Genomic DNA, 15,159 nt, shown 5'->3' with positions numbered 1-15,159 from the left:
TGTCCTGTCACGCGTAATGCCCGCCTTTCAGGTCGGCAAATCGGATTCGAATCGCTCTCGACTCGAGGAAGTTTGACGTCATATTACGCCGACACACCTGGTGTGTTCGGTACCTTCCGGTATGTATAAAAAACTGAAAATAAAATAAAATAAAAACCTTCCGGTATGTCCGAAAACAAATAAACTTGAAATGCTGAGTGACTAATTTTCAGTGACCTCTCAGCTCAGTAACATTAAAGGTGTACCGGTGTGCCTGCGGCGACACTTCTTCACTTTTCGTGTTTACATCATTATTAGCCTAATTAATGGAAGCCTACGCACGAAAGATGACTATAACGTTACCAGTAAATTAATCGTTGAACAGCGGTAAAAGCAAAAATTCTTCTTTTTGTCTTTATTGCTGTAGGTCATGAACAAAGTATTTGTTAGTGTATAATGTATTTAGTAATTAACCTCGTGTGACACCACACTTCGTATAGCTTAGTAGATGTGAAATACATTAATACGTATTTGTTTTTACAATGACCTTCTCTGTATTTCTGTACTACGCATTTAATGTAACTTCTCATTCAGCAAATTGCTTTGTATGAAAGCGTCTGCTATGTAAAATGTCTATTTTTTGACTATTCATAACATGCCCTTGTTCATCTTTTAACTAGACAGATTGTTTTATCTTTGTATTTGAGGTGAAGCTTCAGAAAACTGGCAAAATAGCGACATCATTTTAACTCGGATTACTAAGTGTGATAATTTGCTGTGGGATCCAGGGTTTGACTTTAAAGACCACTTTACTCTATCATCCCTTACATACACTACTCGCTGCTTTGTATAGGATGTTAATGAACCATGACAATTCTTTCTTATATAAAAACAGAAACGAACTTTCCAAAACTAGTCATGCACCTCGCTGCTCTGCATATCAATGTTCTCTTTCCCTTTCCGTCCCCCAGATGCGGTTCAGGAGGTTCCCGGAGAGAGAGGCCAGGATGGGGGACCAATGAGGAGGTTTCAAGTTCAAGTGCATGATTACTACCTGACCTGTCCAGGCCAAGAGACAGAATTGAATGTAAGAGATGAGGAAAAAACAAATGAATGAATGAATGATTTCAAAACTAAAAGTGAATAATAAGGGGAAAATGCACCCCTCTGTTTTCTCTTCACTGCTAAACTCCTCCCACTAATAATTTTGTCTGAAGCCACTCCCCCTTTCCCCGGTCTCTTTCTATCTGACTACCTCAGTCTGTCCTCTATTGCTGTCCTCCACTCGCTCCCACACATGCGCATGTTATTAAACATTTCTTTATATAGGAACAATCGAATATATCCATTCGCTTGTATCTTTTCTTGGGTCCTGTTTAAGCACGTTCCCATTACAATGCTTTAAGACCCTCATATATTTCCTCTGACGTGCAAAGAAAACGGCTCAGTGCTGTTCTCCGTCTCTCTCTCCCTTTCAGCTGTTTTGCGCACACTGGGATAGCCTGTTTCTCATTGAGAGGCCCCTTTTTACTTGTAACACACGAGTCGCTCCCTTTTCGCAGGTTTCCCTCCCCCTCCCCTTCTTTTCTACACTTATCCGTAAAGAAAGGAAGGAAGCAGAAGAGAGAGGAGAGCTGTCTGTGAGGAGCAATGAGGGAGAGAGAGGGAGAGAGAAGGAAGGAGGGGGGAAGAAGGGAGAAGGACTGAGGAGAGTGGACTGGCATAAATGTGAAATTTGAGAGCGAGAAGAGTAAAGTAGGAGAGGAAACCGTGAGAGAAGAAACAAGGGATGGCTGAGATGGAAGTGGACAAAATCGTGGAAAAGGAAGCCACCGTACCACTGCAAGACTTGCTGGTATTTATCTGTTTACTTCGTCTTATGTTTTTGCTTATCTGTTCTTTTTAGTCTACACTCTGTGTTTGAGGTCATTTTTCATGATTTTTATTTTTCTCTTTGTATTAATATGTTTGAATATCTTTTCTGTCTGTTTTATTCTGTGTTTTTTATAACTCATGACTGTTTTCGATCCATTTCTGGACTTTTAAGTACTTGCTTTACATATTTCCTTCATCGTTATGTCCTTCTGCAATCGTCTTGTTTTTCTATGTTTGAAGAAACCTCGTTTTTTTATCCAATATGCAATCATATTAGTGCATTGCTGTTTCACATTTGATTGATTTGCTGTGCTATAACATTTGTGACTTCAAATGGCAAAATGGGGCCCGGACAGGACTGTTGTATGAAAGGTTTAGTGCTTACAGTCAACATCAATTACATTTTCACTACATTGATGCACTTTTAGTGTGTTCTCTGTGCTAAATTATTTCTGTATTTTTCAGTTTGTTCCACTTGATTCATTTTGAAATGTAGCATAGTTTCTTTACTGGGCTGTCCCCTCTTCTCTTCTAATAGCACGCACCTTCCATCACCTCTTATACTACTGTGTGTCTTTCTGTGTCTGTACCTTTGGGGAAAGGTTCCTTTCAATTGTGTTTCTCAAACCATGTAATATAAATACACATTTACAATTAGTGAACAGTTTCTCCACGCCCTGATACTATTGCTGTTTATATTTTCCCTAACTATTTTTCCTCTCACTAGAGTCATTAGGATAATTTACTATCTTTTTATATGTTTTGCATTGTCCCTGTTTAAATGTACAGTTTTTCCTTGGATTGAATCTTACTGCAGACATGTTGTTCACAGCAATCTGCTACCGTCTTAAACCTTAGGTGTCTTGCTATCCTGCCACTGTATGAAAGCGTAAAGGGTAGTCTAGCTCTCAAAAATCCATGAAACAATGCTTGCTCTTAGTGTAAACGCTGGGGTTTCTTTTACATAAATTTTAGCTCCACTTCCAGTAGCCGTTCTGCTGTTATGATTTTTAAAATTGTCTCTTTTCAAAAGCATAGTCAGCTTTCCATGAACTTTTCACAATGTACCATGTTATTACCAATCTGTCTTTTTTACTGCCTCAAAGCTTTAAAACAGAGTTGAAAATCATCTCTAGCATCTATTTACACTCCAATCTATTTCTCAGTCTGTGCCGTAAGGTGTCTCTATGGAATGTGACGAAGCATACTGAGTGATATGAGCATGAGATCCTTTAATACATTACTTTATAAAATGTTACTTGGCAAGGCCTATCAATTATGAACAGTGCAGTAAACAGGTTCAGACACAGAAAGGGGGGAAAGAGGATCTTGGGGACAGAGGTTTCTGTTCTGCTGTAAGTTTATGGTGTGTAACATAACAAACTGTGGCAATGATATTTGCCCATTTCTGTTTCACTAGTGCTTTTATGCTCTGTGTTAAGGAAATCCCAAAGGAATGAATGCTCCAGTTGTGCTAGTGTTTGTCTGCCTTTTGATGGGCTACTGTTTTAAAGGTAGTCAATTCTGCTCTTAATATAGCAAACATCTATTGTTTATTCTAAGCCTAACAGCAGTCCTATTATGTGGAAGCAGCACTTGAAGTACCAAACGATGTAACCTTTTATATTCTGTTTTAGTCGGTGTTCTAGTGTGATTGATGTCCTAAATATGGGTCACAATAAACTAGTATTAACAATAGCCATGATTTTCACCCAATTACACTCATATGACAATATTGTATATAATTTAGTTTAAAATTAGCTTCGTAGCCATAATGGTTTACCATAATGGTAAAATTAGCTTCGTAGCTCTCTCTCTCCACCTTCCTACGCTCATGTTTTGAGTGATTCATTGCCCAAAAAAGAAGAAAACAAAATACAAGATTGTGACTACTACTAGTAGTACATTTTTAGCTTTAGCCTATTACTTCTGTATTTTATGCTTACAGAATAAAGTATAACACATTATTAGGTCTATTGACTCTCCATATGCTCAAGTGTCTCATATTGCTTGAGCCCTCATTGAATTGTCTAAGTAATCAATAGGTTTGACATTGGTGTTGCCCTATCTCTCACAATTTCTCAAAAAGCTATAGAAAAAGGAAAACAAAACACATTTAGCACGTATAAACAATGTTTCTTCACTATTGTAGTCTTATATTGTCATATTGTACATTACTTAATTTAAGCTGTGGTCAAGGTTAAATGGTATACATGTTTTGTAAAATGAATCAACCTTGAGCCATTCAAATGTTACCTTGTAAGTGTGGGATGTGCACGAATGCTCAAATATTCGATCCGCAATAATAATTCAAAAATTAAAACTGCTATTAGAATATTCCTTATTTTCTGCGTCACCACAGGGTTAAGTTACAGCTACAGAATTGTCTACTCTTATTTAATGCTTTTTCCTTTAATCTGGAATGACTTGATCAGTGGCGAAACTTTGTTTTGAAAAGTAGCGGGGATAAAGATGACAAAAACAGTACTTTAATAAATTGTTTCTGTAATAACTCGTTGGGAAAATTTATCATATACTGTAGTTGGGGACCCGTCCATTGGCTGCAGCTATCACAGTATGTGGTTCCCAAAGGGGAAAGTCACTTGGCTTTTCTAATTTCTTCCAAAAAGTGGTGGGGACTTGTCCCACCCGCAAATTACACCTATGGACTTTATAATATTGAGAAATTATGAAAAATCATTTGTATAACATTTCGTTAACATGACTTGCATTAGGTATAAAATACAAACATTATATTAAATTATTAAAATTAATTTACTACCATAACTTGTTCGGAGCGAGACCTGCAGTGTGCAAGAAGTATGCAACACTATGCACTTTACAAACTTCCCTTGCTTAAATCACTATTCCCACAGAATGGTACTGGGAATGGTACTGGGAATGGTAAACATTATGTATTTCAAAATACTTAAAGGCAGAGCAGGCGATGCTGTTCAGAAATGTTTTTTGTCATGCTGGTTGGTAGTCTCCTAACATCCTGATAGCAATCAATAAGTAAAGTGAAACATTGGTATTTTTATAATTATTTATCGTCTGTGAAAGGCATAGAGTAAAACAACGTTGGACCAATTACTGCCCTAGGTCCAAGGGCATTGATACGTCATGTGCACATTTTCAGTCAATGTATTTTTCATCCCACTGTGCACCCTGTTCACGCAGACATCATACATCATCAGCACGCTCATGTGCAATGTGCAGGCATCGGAAAAATGGCGGACAGAGATCAGGTACCTTGAGATGGTTGTTATTGTAGTAATGGAATTCACTTTGTACTGTAATGTTTTCTAACCGGTGAATGTGACATGACTTCACTTCACTACAACTGATCCAACAGCTTCTGGTCTGTGCGTGCTCGTGTGCTTTGGCGGAGGCGTGGCTTTGGATGGTGATTCACACGAGGGAGGAATCGTATGATTGCTAGCAGGCAAACGTTAGCATTTTCCAAATGATCTACTCTGCCTTTAAGTATCTTCAACATATTTAACATAAACTTTGTTAACATGGTTGCATGCACTGTATGGAAAAAATCAAAGCAGAGATGCATTTCTGCATTCATTCTACATTACACAATGATAACCATTAATAATTACATATTTTCAAGATTTTCCAATTACAATGTTTCATCAAACCAGTCATTTTATGGCTTCAACTAATATAACAAGCATATTTTATCTAAAAACAACAAGACCAAACATATTAAACTGCCTTTAATAGGCATAGTTATCTCAGCCGTAGGTTCTGACAACTTTTTATAAAATGTCCTAAACTAGAGCTAGTAAATTAAATGCAAATTTCATTGCTGAAAGTATAGAAAGTCAAATGCAGTGTAATCGTTATCTTTACCACTTTACTTTTCTTCTTGCTCGTCTTTTCGTATTTTATAAAAAAACTGAATATTTTGCACCTGTTATTGCAGTGTATAAATAAAACTCTTTGCACAAAAGATGCTACGCACAACACGTGACATGATTAAACCAATAACTTTGAAAACAGCGGGAGGCACTGATTGGTTGATCAACCAGAGTAACAAATCAATAATTTTTTATTTTTAAGCAATCAAAAATCTGAGGGGGCCGTCCATGTAAATCGTGGTTATGCTACTTCACTCGCATCTAAATAACTCTTCGGTCAAATTTTAGTCCACTTTCGGGGTCAATTTTTATTGTTTGCGTGCAAATGCCTTGATTCAATAGGGCAGAAATATTAACTTTGTAATTTGCTTGGTACAAAAAAATGTATTAAACGTATTCCGTCCTAATGACTTATTACATTCTTGAGGTGCTAAAGCTTAGTGTAGAATATCAAATCGGTTCATTTAAAGCAGTCTGATTGTCAGATGTTTAAGAATTTGTACATATACATTTTCTCCACTGATCCTTTGGGAAAGTCTAGGGCATCCAGTGGAATGTTTTTTATAACATGGTACAGTATGGTAAATATACCCGGTAGTACAGTACTGAGCTTGTATTGGTTTGCAGAAATCTTAAAAAACACTGTAGATTTCCGCTTTTCTGGTTTATTTGAGTGATGGAAGTGTTAGTATGTGTGACAATGTAAGAATAATGAATTAAGTTCCGAATATTGTGACAAGATCTGTGCATACTGTAACTGCGCCTGTGGTGGCACTGGTTCGAATGTGCTTTTACAGCACTGGTTGGGACAGTATTAATGTATAAGCAGATTTCTACAGGTTTATGTGTATACAGTGCTTGTGATCATATATGTTGGTATGCACATTGTACAGTGGTGGTGTGGGGGTTAAAATCTGCAGTCCGGAGGAATGTGGTTCGGGTCAGCAATGAGAATTCCTCAGTTCTGGATTAGTAGGTCACAGCTTTGCTGCTTGCCTCATCAAACTCCCTCGCTGGCCATATCCTCTCTCATTTTCGCACCTTCTCCACACACACCGTTTTCCTTGGTCTCCTTTTCAACCTAAACTTGTTCGATGTAAAATACTCCCAACATTTCTCGTTTCCCCTCTCTCCTACTAAGGCAACTAAAGTGTGAGGTGTTGGGTGAAAGGAGATGCTGTATGTGTGTGTTTGTGTTAAAGTATACTAATGAAGCATTGTTGACCCTTGCCGTCTGGTGCCATTGTTTGTGTATGATATATTATATATTTGTAGCAATAAGTTGGGGATAGCCATTGGTCATACACACTCAAAACACTGACCAATGCATGGTAAGCTGGGAAATGGTATTTTATCATAAAAATAACATGTTGAAAGGAAAATAAAGCCCTAGCTTCAACGACATATGCCATGCACACCATGTACACCCACTGACCCACATGCAGGTAGCACAGATTCACAGCACACTGATACGCAAACAGGGGTATTATGTATACATTCGCCACCCCAAAGCAAGGCGATATTCGGTTTTAACTTTAGAAATTCAGTTCAACATATGGCCTCCAGCTTCAGGGTGGACCCTGTTTTCAATTATACCTTTGTTCCACTGTCCTCACTCCTTTTTGTGTCGTATCCCTGTCTTTCTCGTGGAGATTCCTTTTCTTTTTTTTTGCTGTTCGCTTTCCCATCTGTGCCTATTTCAATGTTTGCGTCTGCATCTCCTGCCTGTCTCTGCTATCTTATCCTCTAATCCTACACTGTCCAGGCTCTGTTATCTTGCTCTTTGTTGTGTGTTTGAGTGTGTTGTCTGATTTTTTTCTGTTCGCTTTCAGCAAATTGTGTATTTGTGTCACACTCTGTTCCCAAAGCTTGACGTCTTCATGCGTATATGGCATTCAGAGAACAGAGGGCCACGGCAGATTTGAAGCATATTATCTAATCTGAATGAGTGAGATTTGGTTATATTTTGCAGGTCCAGTGAAACTGAGCAGCTTTCTAGCACCTATGATTGACATCTTAGGGTGTTTTCACACCTAGTTCATTTGAGCCCTCCAAACACTCTCGGAGCAGTTCATATGTGAACTGTGTATATTCGTGTATATGTGAACAGTCCAAGTGATCTCAAACCACCCTAAAAGGCCCGAAAATCTAAATATATAGATTTTTTTGGTCTATCTGAGTTGAGTACTTTTTGGGGAAGATCACCCACTACTGCTACATTCATTAATAATGACTTACTACTGAACATTACTTTATCAACATAATCTTGATTAATATCAACATTTACTTACCCATTCTTTTATTGTAAAATTTGCTTATGTAATATGAACAAACACGTTGTACAGTTTTTCAGTAATTAACAATCAATTCTAATCATTATAACTTTATCGTTATATAATCCACGGCTGTCCAAAAACTGGAATCTGAGTTCTTTTAAAATTATGGTGTGAACAAAAAAGGAGATCACTTTATTGCTCAAGACGACCAAAATAAGAACTGGGTTCCCTTCTCCAGTCCAGTATACTGTGAACACCAAAAGGATTTTTCGGCTAGTTCCCTTTCTGCTTCACTTTAAGTGAAATGGGTTTGGTTTTTTAAAACGAACTACATGTGAAAACGGCCTTATATGGTTGAAAAAACTTTCTATAATGCTTTCCACTTTAACGCCAATGAAACCATATTTTCTATCTTTCCACAGGATCACTAAGAAGTTAACTTTTTACTGGCAACAATTCAGTCCAAATGGTTGACATAGAGGTCTCAAAGATACTATGGGAGTAAGTGAAGACTTGGTTAAGGGGAAGCAGAGCATTCGTATACTATAGCTCTCAGACATGTCTCGCAGACCGTAGCGTTGATGTCACAGTCTCCGCGTCTCTCAGCAAAGAACCGCAGTCAATCATCCATGCTCAAAGACATCAGACTCAGACATCAGGAATAGACACCCATAGGGTTTATAAGAAGCGTGCGCTTTGAGTTGTGGCTTCTCGTAGCCTTTCTGTGACAGTCATGGAACATTAGAGCCCATTCTTCTTTATGGTGGAATGCATGAGGGGCGTGAAAACTGCTGTATTGTTGACTGTCGTAATGGCGGCAAAAGTGACGAAATGGTTGGCTGAAAAGCAGCTGTGGCTTTTAGGTGCATGGGGTCTGGAGGAGCCACTCTTTGAGATGAAAGGCGTAACCATGGTTTCCTTCATCAGGACGTTTGGAGAGGTCAGGAAATGGCCCGAGTGCATTTGAGCATTGTTCAAGTTCAAGGTGAAGTTTAACTGCGCTTTCCAAACGATCTGCCGCTAGTGCTGAAGTAATGGCTTGTGATGAGGACATGTGACAAACATTTATAAAAAATTATAAAGCAAGGGTACGTTTTGATCATTATGGCTGTGATTTGCCTGCAAGTCATATGAAAAAAGTTCATCAAACGCTAAACGTTAAAAAACTAAAAAGCTTGAAAGTTGGATTTTTCAGTGTTGAATTTGCAATGTAGATTCTGCAGGTGGATTTCAATGGTTATGCAAAGTCAACCAGGTGACTGTAAATAATTATTGTGAAAGGGTGCTGAATAACAACAGAGAACAAGTCTAAAGACTAAATGACAAAGGAGTCACTGAATAGTTGGACGCACGACCGATCACACAGCCTCATCCGCCAGTGAGTAAGTGGAGATTTGTGCTCAGCTGGCCTCGTCTGCCCTCTCAGACAATGTAGAAGGTCACAGTCGGAAGGTCAGATGTCAACGCTAGGGAAATGCGACACTTCCCTTCCCCCCCAAAATCTTGTCGAACTGCCTTTGTTGTGTCTGCTAATGTGTTTTTATTTAACCCCCAATGGGATGCCCCCCACCCCATTATCAGGTCTTCCGAGCACAGGAATAGTAATGGTAGAAGTTTTTCACAATGAAATTGTGTATTTAAGTTGAGGGTGCACCCAATTCCACTGTGTTTGTCTTACAAAAAACACCCAGTAGCCTTATAACCTAAACACACACATGTTTGGGTTCCATGTTTTATATGGACTTTGCTTTAGTGCTGCTCAATTATCACAATATTTTTTCCCGATGCTGAGATCACGATTACTCATCGACAGGAACAATGTCGATAAATAGATGCACTTTTAATCAATGAATAACTTGTCAATTTAACACTCGATTCAACTTTATACAAAAATAAATAAATGTTAAAATTTAGGAATGCATGTATTCAATCCTTGCCAAATGGAATGCGGCAAAATAATTGTTTTACTCTGATTCTTTTTTTCATAATTGTTGGAAGCCAAAATGGAAATAGAAAATGTATTATGATTAATCGCACACCCCATAGTCGTACCCAAAATATCCCCACAAGATCAAAAGTTTGCTGGTAGTACTATCTATGTCCCCACACTGTAGGGTTTACCGGGACCCCACACACATATAAATTAGGGTCTGACTCACCCCTTTAACAGAAAGTCAATAACAGCACTGGAATGATTAATCAGTTGCTCCATTGTCCATTTCCACCGGTACCCCTCCTATCACACACTCTGGGCCCCTCTCATTGCATGCTATTGATCTGAATGCATTTGCCTTCCATTTATCCAGCAAACACAAAGAACTGTGAACTCGCCCAGTACTGTGCCAAAATCCATCCGGGGAGAGATCACTTACCTACCATACACATGCATAAATAGGTTTGGGGGTAAGCGTTAGTCAATGGAAACCTACTTGGCAAACTGTTTTAGCTTGTTTTTACATCTGAATTATTTGACAGTATCTCACATACTGTTGAGCATGTGTTGTGGGCAGTGTTGGGTAAGTTTCTTCAAAAAAGTTGTAATGTATTTTTAATAATTTAACATGGAATGTTAATGTTAATTATTACACAGCTCATTTGAAGCCCTGATTCTGATTAGCCAGTCACGACATTACAAGGGTTGTTATTTTCAGATACGGCTTTTCCTCTCGGAAGGTCAGCATTCTCTAAAAATTAGCTAATAAAATATTTCAAATTCACATTTTATATTTCCATTTTTGTGTCATGCGGCAAGTAGACGTCTGCTTATTTGCCACACACATGTATTTTGTGTAATATGTCCCTAAAAGATGGAGATTCTGAAGTACTCAGCAGTAGCATCTCTTCTACTATGTAGCCTGCGATAATTTTTTAAGGCTCACCTTCAGTCACTTTCTGCACCGCCGATGTAAAATCCAGTTTTGCCTGCTTAGCAGGGGTTGCTGCAGTGTTATATGACGATGAACATGGTGGATCAGTGTTGGGAGTTAAAGGAGCTTTTCACACACTCAGGTCATATTTAATGCTGGAGATATGGCATTACAGCCGTTTTCAGGAACGTGAAACAAACAGATTCTTGTTTTCTTTAATTTGGATTGATTTAAGAATAATTGTTGATTGTATGAATTTGATGTAAAAGTCTGTGTTGGTGTAGGTGCTTTTTGAGATATTCAAAAACCAGCGGAGGGATTTGACAATAATTTGATGGACAGCCTGTTCAAAACCCTCTCTGCCTCCCCTTTCGTTCTTGTTGCTGAGAGTCAGGTTGCCATGACACCAGACTGTTTTGTCTGCCCTTTGACCCCTTTAAGAGGTGCTTTGGTCAATCAGGCATTACCCATGAGGGGCCAACTGAAAGGGGGAAACATGGGGCGGCATTTCCTCTCTAAAAATTAGGTACAAAAGATTCCTCTATGCATCCGTTGTGTGCAGGGGTACCGGCGCAGTTTTGGGTAGACACAGGCACATACACAGCAACAAAGACACAGATGAATGCATCCATGGTATAACTCTGCCTCCGAATAATTGACAGGATCTGTAAGGTCCCTTGGGTGGATGAGGCTTGGGCTCATAATAAGAACAGCTAGCAGCGCTGGAAACGTTTTCGGGCGATTGTTTAATGAAAAGATGAAAATGAAATAGGATTATATGATTTGAAAAGTAATCGGTTACAAATAGGCTTTACAAATGAAAACCCTTAATTGTCATTGTGTCAACTGTTACGTGATTACATATGAAACTGAATAATTGTTGTTCTTTACAGTTTCTATGTTATTTTATGTTTAAAGTGGTGCAGAGATTACGTATTTTTGTATGCAAAGCCCCGAAAGCATGTTAGCATTTTAGGCTTGATGGTGACGTTGTTATCGAGCAACCGTTGTTCAGTCTGTTTATAGCCTCGTCTTAGCTTTTTACTTCTGCCGATTGTATTTAGACTTCAATAATACCAAATATTGTGTTAATCTGAAAAGGTGATCTTAATAGACAAAACATCTAAGAATCATAAACCTTTGTTACCGACAGAGCTTACTTTTTGCGATTTCAGAACAATCCATAGGTTTTCGGTTGAGGAAACCAGAGCGGCGCTATTTTGCAGGTTGGCGTACAAAATTATTATATGGCTTTTGTGTTTTGATTTGTGAATTTAATAATTTCTCAACCAGGAACGGTAAATATTGTATTTAATACTTCTCTAACCGACCAGTTATGTCAAACTTATGTTTCCTACATAGCTGTACTAGTTGTATTTGTCAATAAATCATCTAATAAAATCAATTAAATTCAAATCGATACTTTATGAACATTTTAGTTTTTATTTATTAACTAGCACTCTGAGCAGGATAATACGTTCTAAAATGGCCTTTACTTTAAACACCACGTGATTATGATGCAGACGTTGAGGCCAGTACTGTAGTCCATAACCGTATGAATATACCTTATCTCTTATGTATTACCGTATCAATACTGTTGTATGGACTGTTTTTACATAGTGCTTCCCTTGCATGCCACCTGCCGATCTCTAAAGATATAAATAAATGTATTAGCATAATCATAAAAATATGCCTTGAAGATGAACAGCTTTGGCTATCATAGCAAGTCAAAAGATGATCAAGCGTAAGTCCCATTTACACTTGATTCCAGCGAACCAAACTTGACAAGCCTTTGAAATTAATCCTCTCTGCTCAGAGCCGCTGCGTGCATCTGAAGATTGTTGTGACTCGCTGTGGGTCCTCGTCAGTACTGATAAGATTAGCGTGGGCTCTGTTATCACCCCAGGATGCAAAGTATGTGGAACAGAATAACAGCTCATGGGAATTTATGTCCCACTGTAATGGTGTCTGATACGTTATGCTCCAGACTATGAAATCCGGCTGCTTTTCCCTCTCTAGCTGTATAATCGTTGATAAACTGCAATAACTTGGATTTCTGAAGCCTCCTTTCATGTTGGTTTTAGTTTTGCCATCAGCAGTGACCTGCGTATGACCTGTTTAATATGAAATTGCTGTCAGGCAGAAGGGTGAAGTTTACTCATGCAAATGAACACTGAAGCCTTTCTAAACAGACATCAAATATGAATACTGTACTAGAGATCTGGGACTAGAGTTTGTTTATATTTAAACACTTCTTTGTGTTCTTGGCATGATGTCACAACTATCTGGATAAGGCTGTGCATTAGGAGAACTCGGCAGAATGTAACACAAGGCCAAACTACAATTGACAATCGCGAAACAATGTTTATTGCATGCAGCCGATGTTAAATGTGTCTTAAATTTGTGTCTTTGGTTTGGTGTATCAGTTTATACTGTATTCTTTTGTCTTTTTAGAAGCTGAGACACAGATACATCACCTGGGATCTCGTCTGGTCCTCCTTAGGGACTACAGGTGTTTACTTCTCTCAAAGGACACAACATAGGCAAACCAGCTGGTCAGTGATCAGGTAACCCTGCTCTTCTTTCCCTGCCCCATTGTCTTCTGTACCTGCAATGCCAACGCCAACAAGTAATCTACAAATCCAAAAAGGTTTACTAACTCTCTTCTATTTATTTAGTGCCTGCCATAAATAGTTTTTTGTTATGTTTACATGACACAGTTTGTAATTTGTGACGCTTCTATGATAGCTGAATGTTTCTCTGCATATTGTTCAAGATGATATCCAGCATTAGAGTTTTATGTATTTTAAAGACCTCAAATACGTCCCTTTCCCTAAACCTGTTTCATATTTGAAATGTAATGTCAGCCAAAAATCAATTTGACTTGTCCTTCCCAAGCCTTAATTTTTCAAAAGAAAACCGCAGCAAAGGTGTATATGTCATTCATACACAATCCTTTTTCGAGGACTTCTTGTACGGTAGCATTCATCCTACAAAGGTCTTTTTTACCTCCTCATACATGCATGTTCTTTCTCCTGTTAATGGAAAAGCAGCACTTCATAGCAAGTCAGGTTAGCCTTTTAAATATTTTTGCACAATCGCATATCCATGCTTTTCATAAATATCCTTGGCACCGTATTGTGCCGGCTGACCTTCGTATTTTGAGGCTGACCAGAACAACATGTGTATCTCTGTTTTCCCACCGGCAGAGCTCAGTCCCACCAACATGCCTGGCACACACGCTAACCCCTCTGACGTGATTGACAGCTCTGCCCTAGCAACCGCTTGGCACGTTGCCGGGCTGCCAAGGGTTGCCAGGGAATGAGTTCCCATAGCAACACGCTTAACCACTTTTTTTGCCACCTTGAAATGTAGCAAAGGTTTTGCAAAGAGGCAGAAAGGGATTACTTGTGAAATTTGTCTTCGAAGAAATTGTGTGAAAAGGCATTATGATTTCTTAATTTTCATTTACAGTATTTGTTGAATAAAAGATATAAGTAAAAATATGATTACTTAGTTTAATGGCCAAGTTTGTTTAGTTTTTGTAAAACAGGTATTGTCCTTGATTTTTTTAATAGTGTAGATTCAGCGTAATCTTTATCTGCAACTATGGCGGATGAGCATCTAATTTATTGACTTACATTAAGTCAAACACTACATGCAGGAATGTAAAAAGCTGTTTTTTACAATCAGACAGATCAATATTAATACCATAACAACCCACTTACAGCTTGAACAAGCTTATGAACATTTCTGTTTATCATATTTATGACTGAGTACCTGTTTACGCAGGCACTTCAGAGCAGGGTGCACAAATGCATTCACACGTATTTCAGCCCACACCTTGATACAGTCATATTAACACTCCTAGTAGTGGGACTTATAGAATATTGTACCGGTTCAGCAAACATAAAGATTAATGTTGTAAGGTAATGCAACATTAATGTATTCAGATGTTTTTTTATCTATGGAAAATTAAATTGAGAGTGTCTGTAAGGAAGGCATGTATACTGCCCTCTCAACAATGTATTTTCCTATTAAAATAATTTATATAAAAAAAACTATTACATTGATATATTATGACGATATGTAAAATTACAGAATATCTTGGAATATTTCATATTTTTTTAAATTATGAGTAAGGTACCAAAAACAGCACCAGTTAGCAATGTCACACCTCAAAAAAGCATTTTGTCTTGTTTTTTAGTACAAAAATCTAAATTGTATTCACTTATGATACATTTACTTGAAAAAGAACATGAGCTAAGATATTTAATCTTGTTTTAGGAA

At 38.1% G+C, this 15,159-nt stretch overlaps 1 protein-coding gene across 1 annotated transcript in view; it reads left to right on the top strand.

The window, feature by feature from the left end:
* Positions 1 to 42: 42 nt before the first annotated feature.
* spaca6 (sperm acrosome associated 6) overlaps positions 43 to 15,159 on the top strand; it is a 31,038-nt gene continuing 15,921 nt past the window's right edge. Inside the window, exons 1-4 of the mRNA XM_079470035.1 lie at positions 43 to 119; positions 951 to 1,066; positions 1,542 to 1,834; positions 13,324 to 13,436. The gene's annotated coding sequence lies outside the window, so the exon portion shown is untranslated. The remainder of the gene's footprint in view (positions 120 to 950; positions 1,067 to 1,541; positions 1,835 to 13,323; positions 13,437 to 15,159) is intronic.

This window comes from Barbatula barbatula (assembly GCF_947034865.1).
Source record: "Barbatula barbatula genome assembly, chromosome: 12".
NCBI lineage: Eukaryota > Metazoa > Chordata > Actinopteri > Cypriniformes > Nemacheilidae > Barbatula > Barbatula barbatula.
Note: the sequence above shows the minus strand (reverse complement) of the source record. Positions and strands in the feature narration are given on the sequence as shown.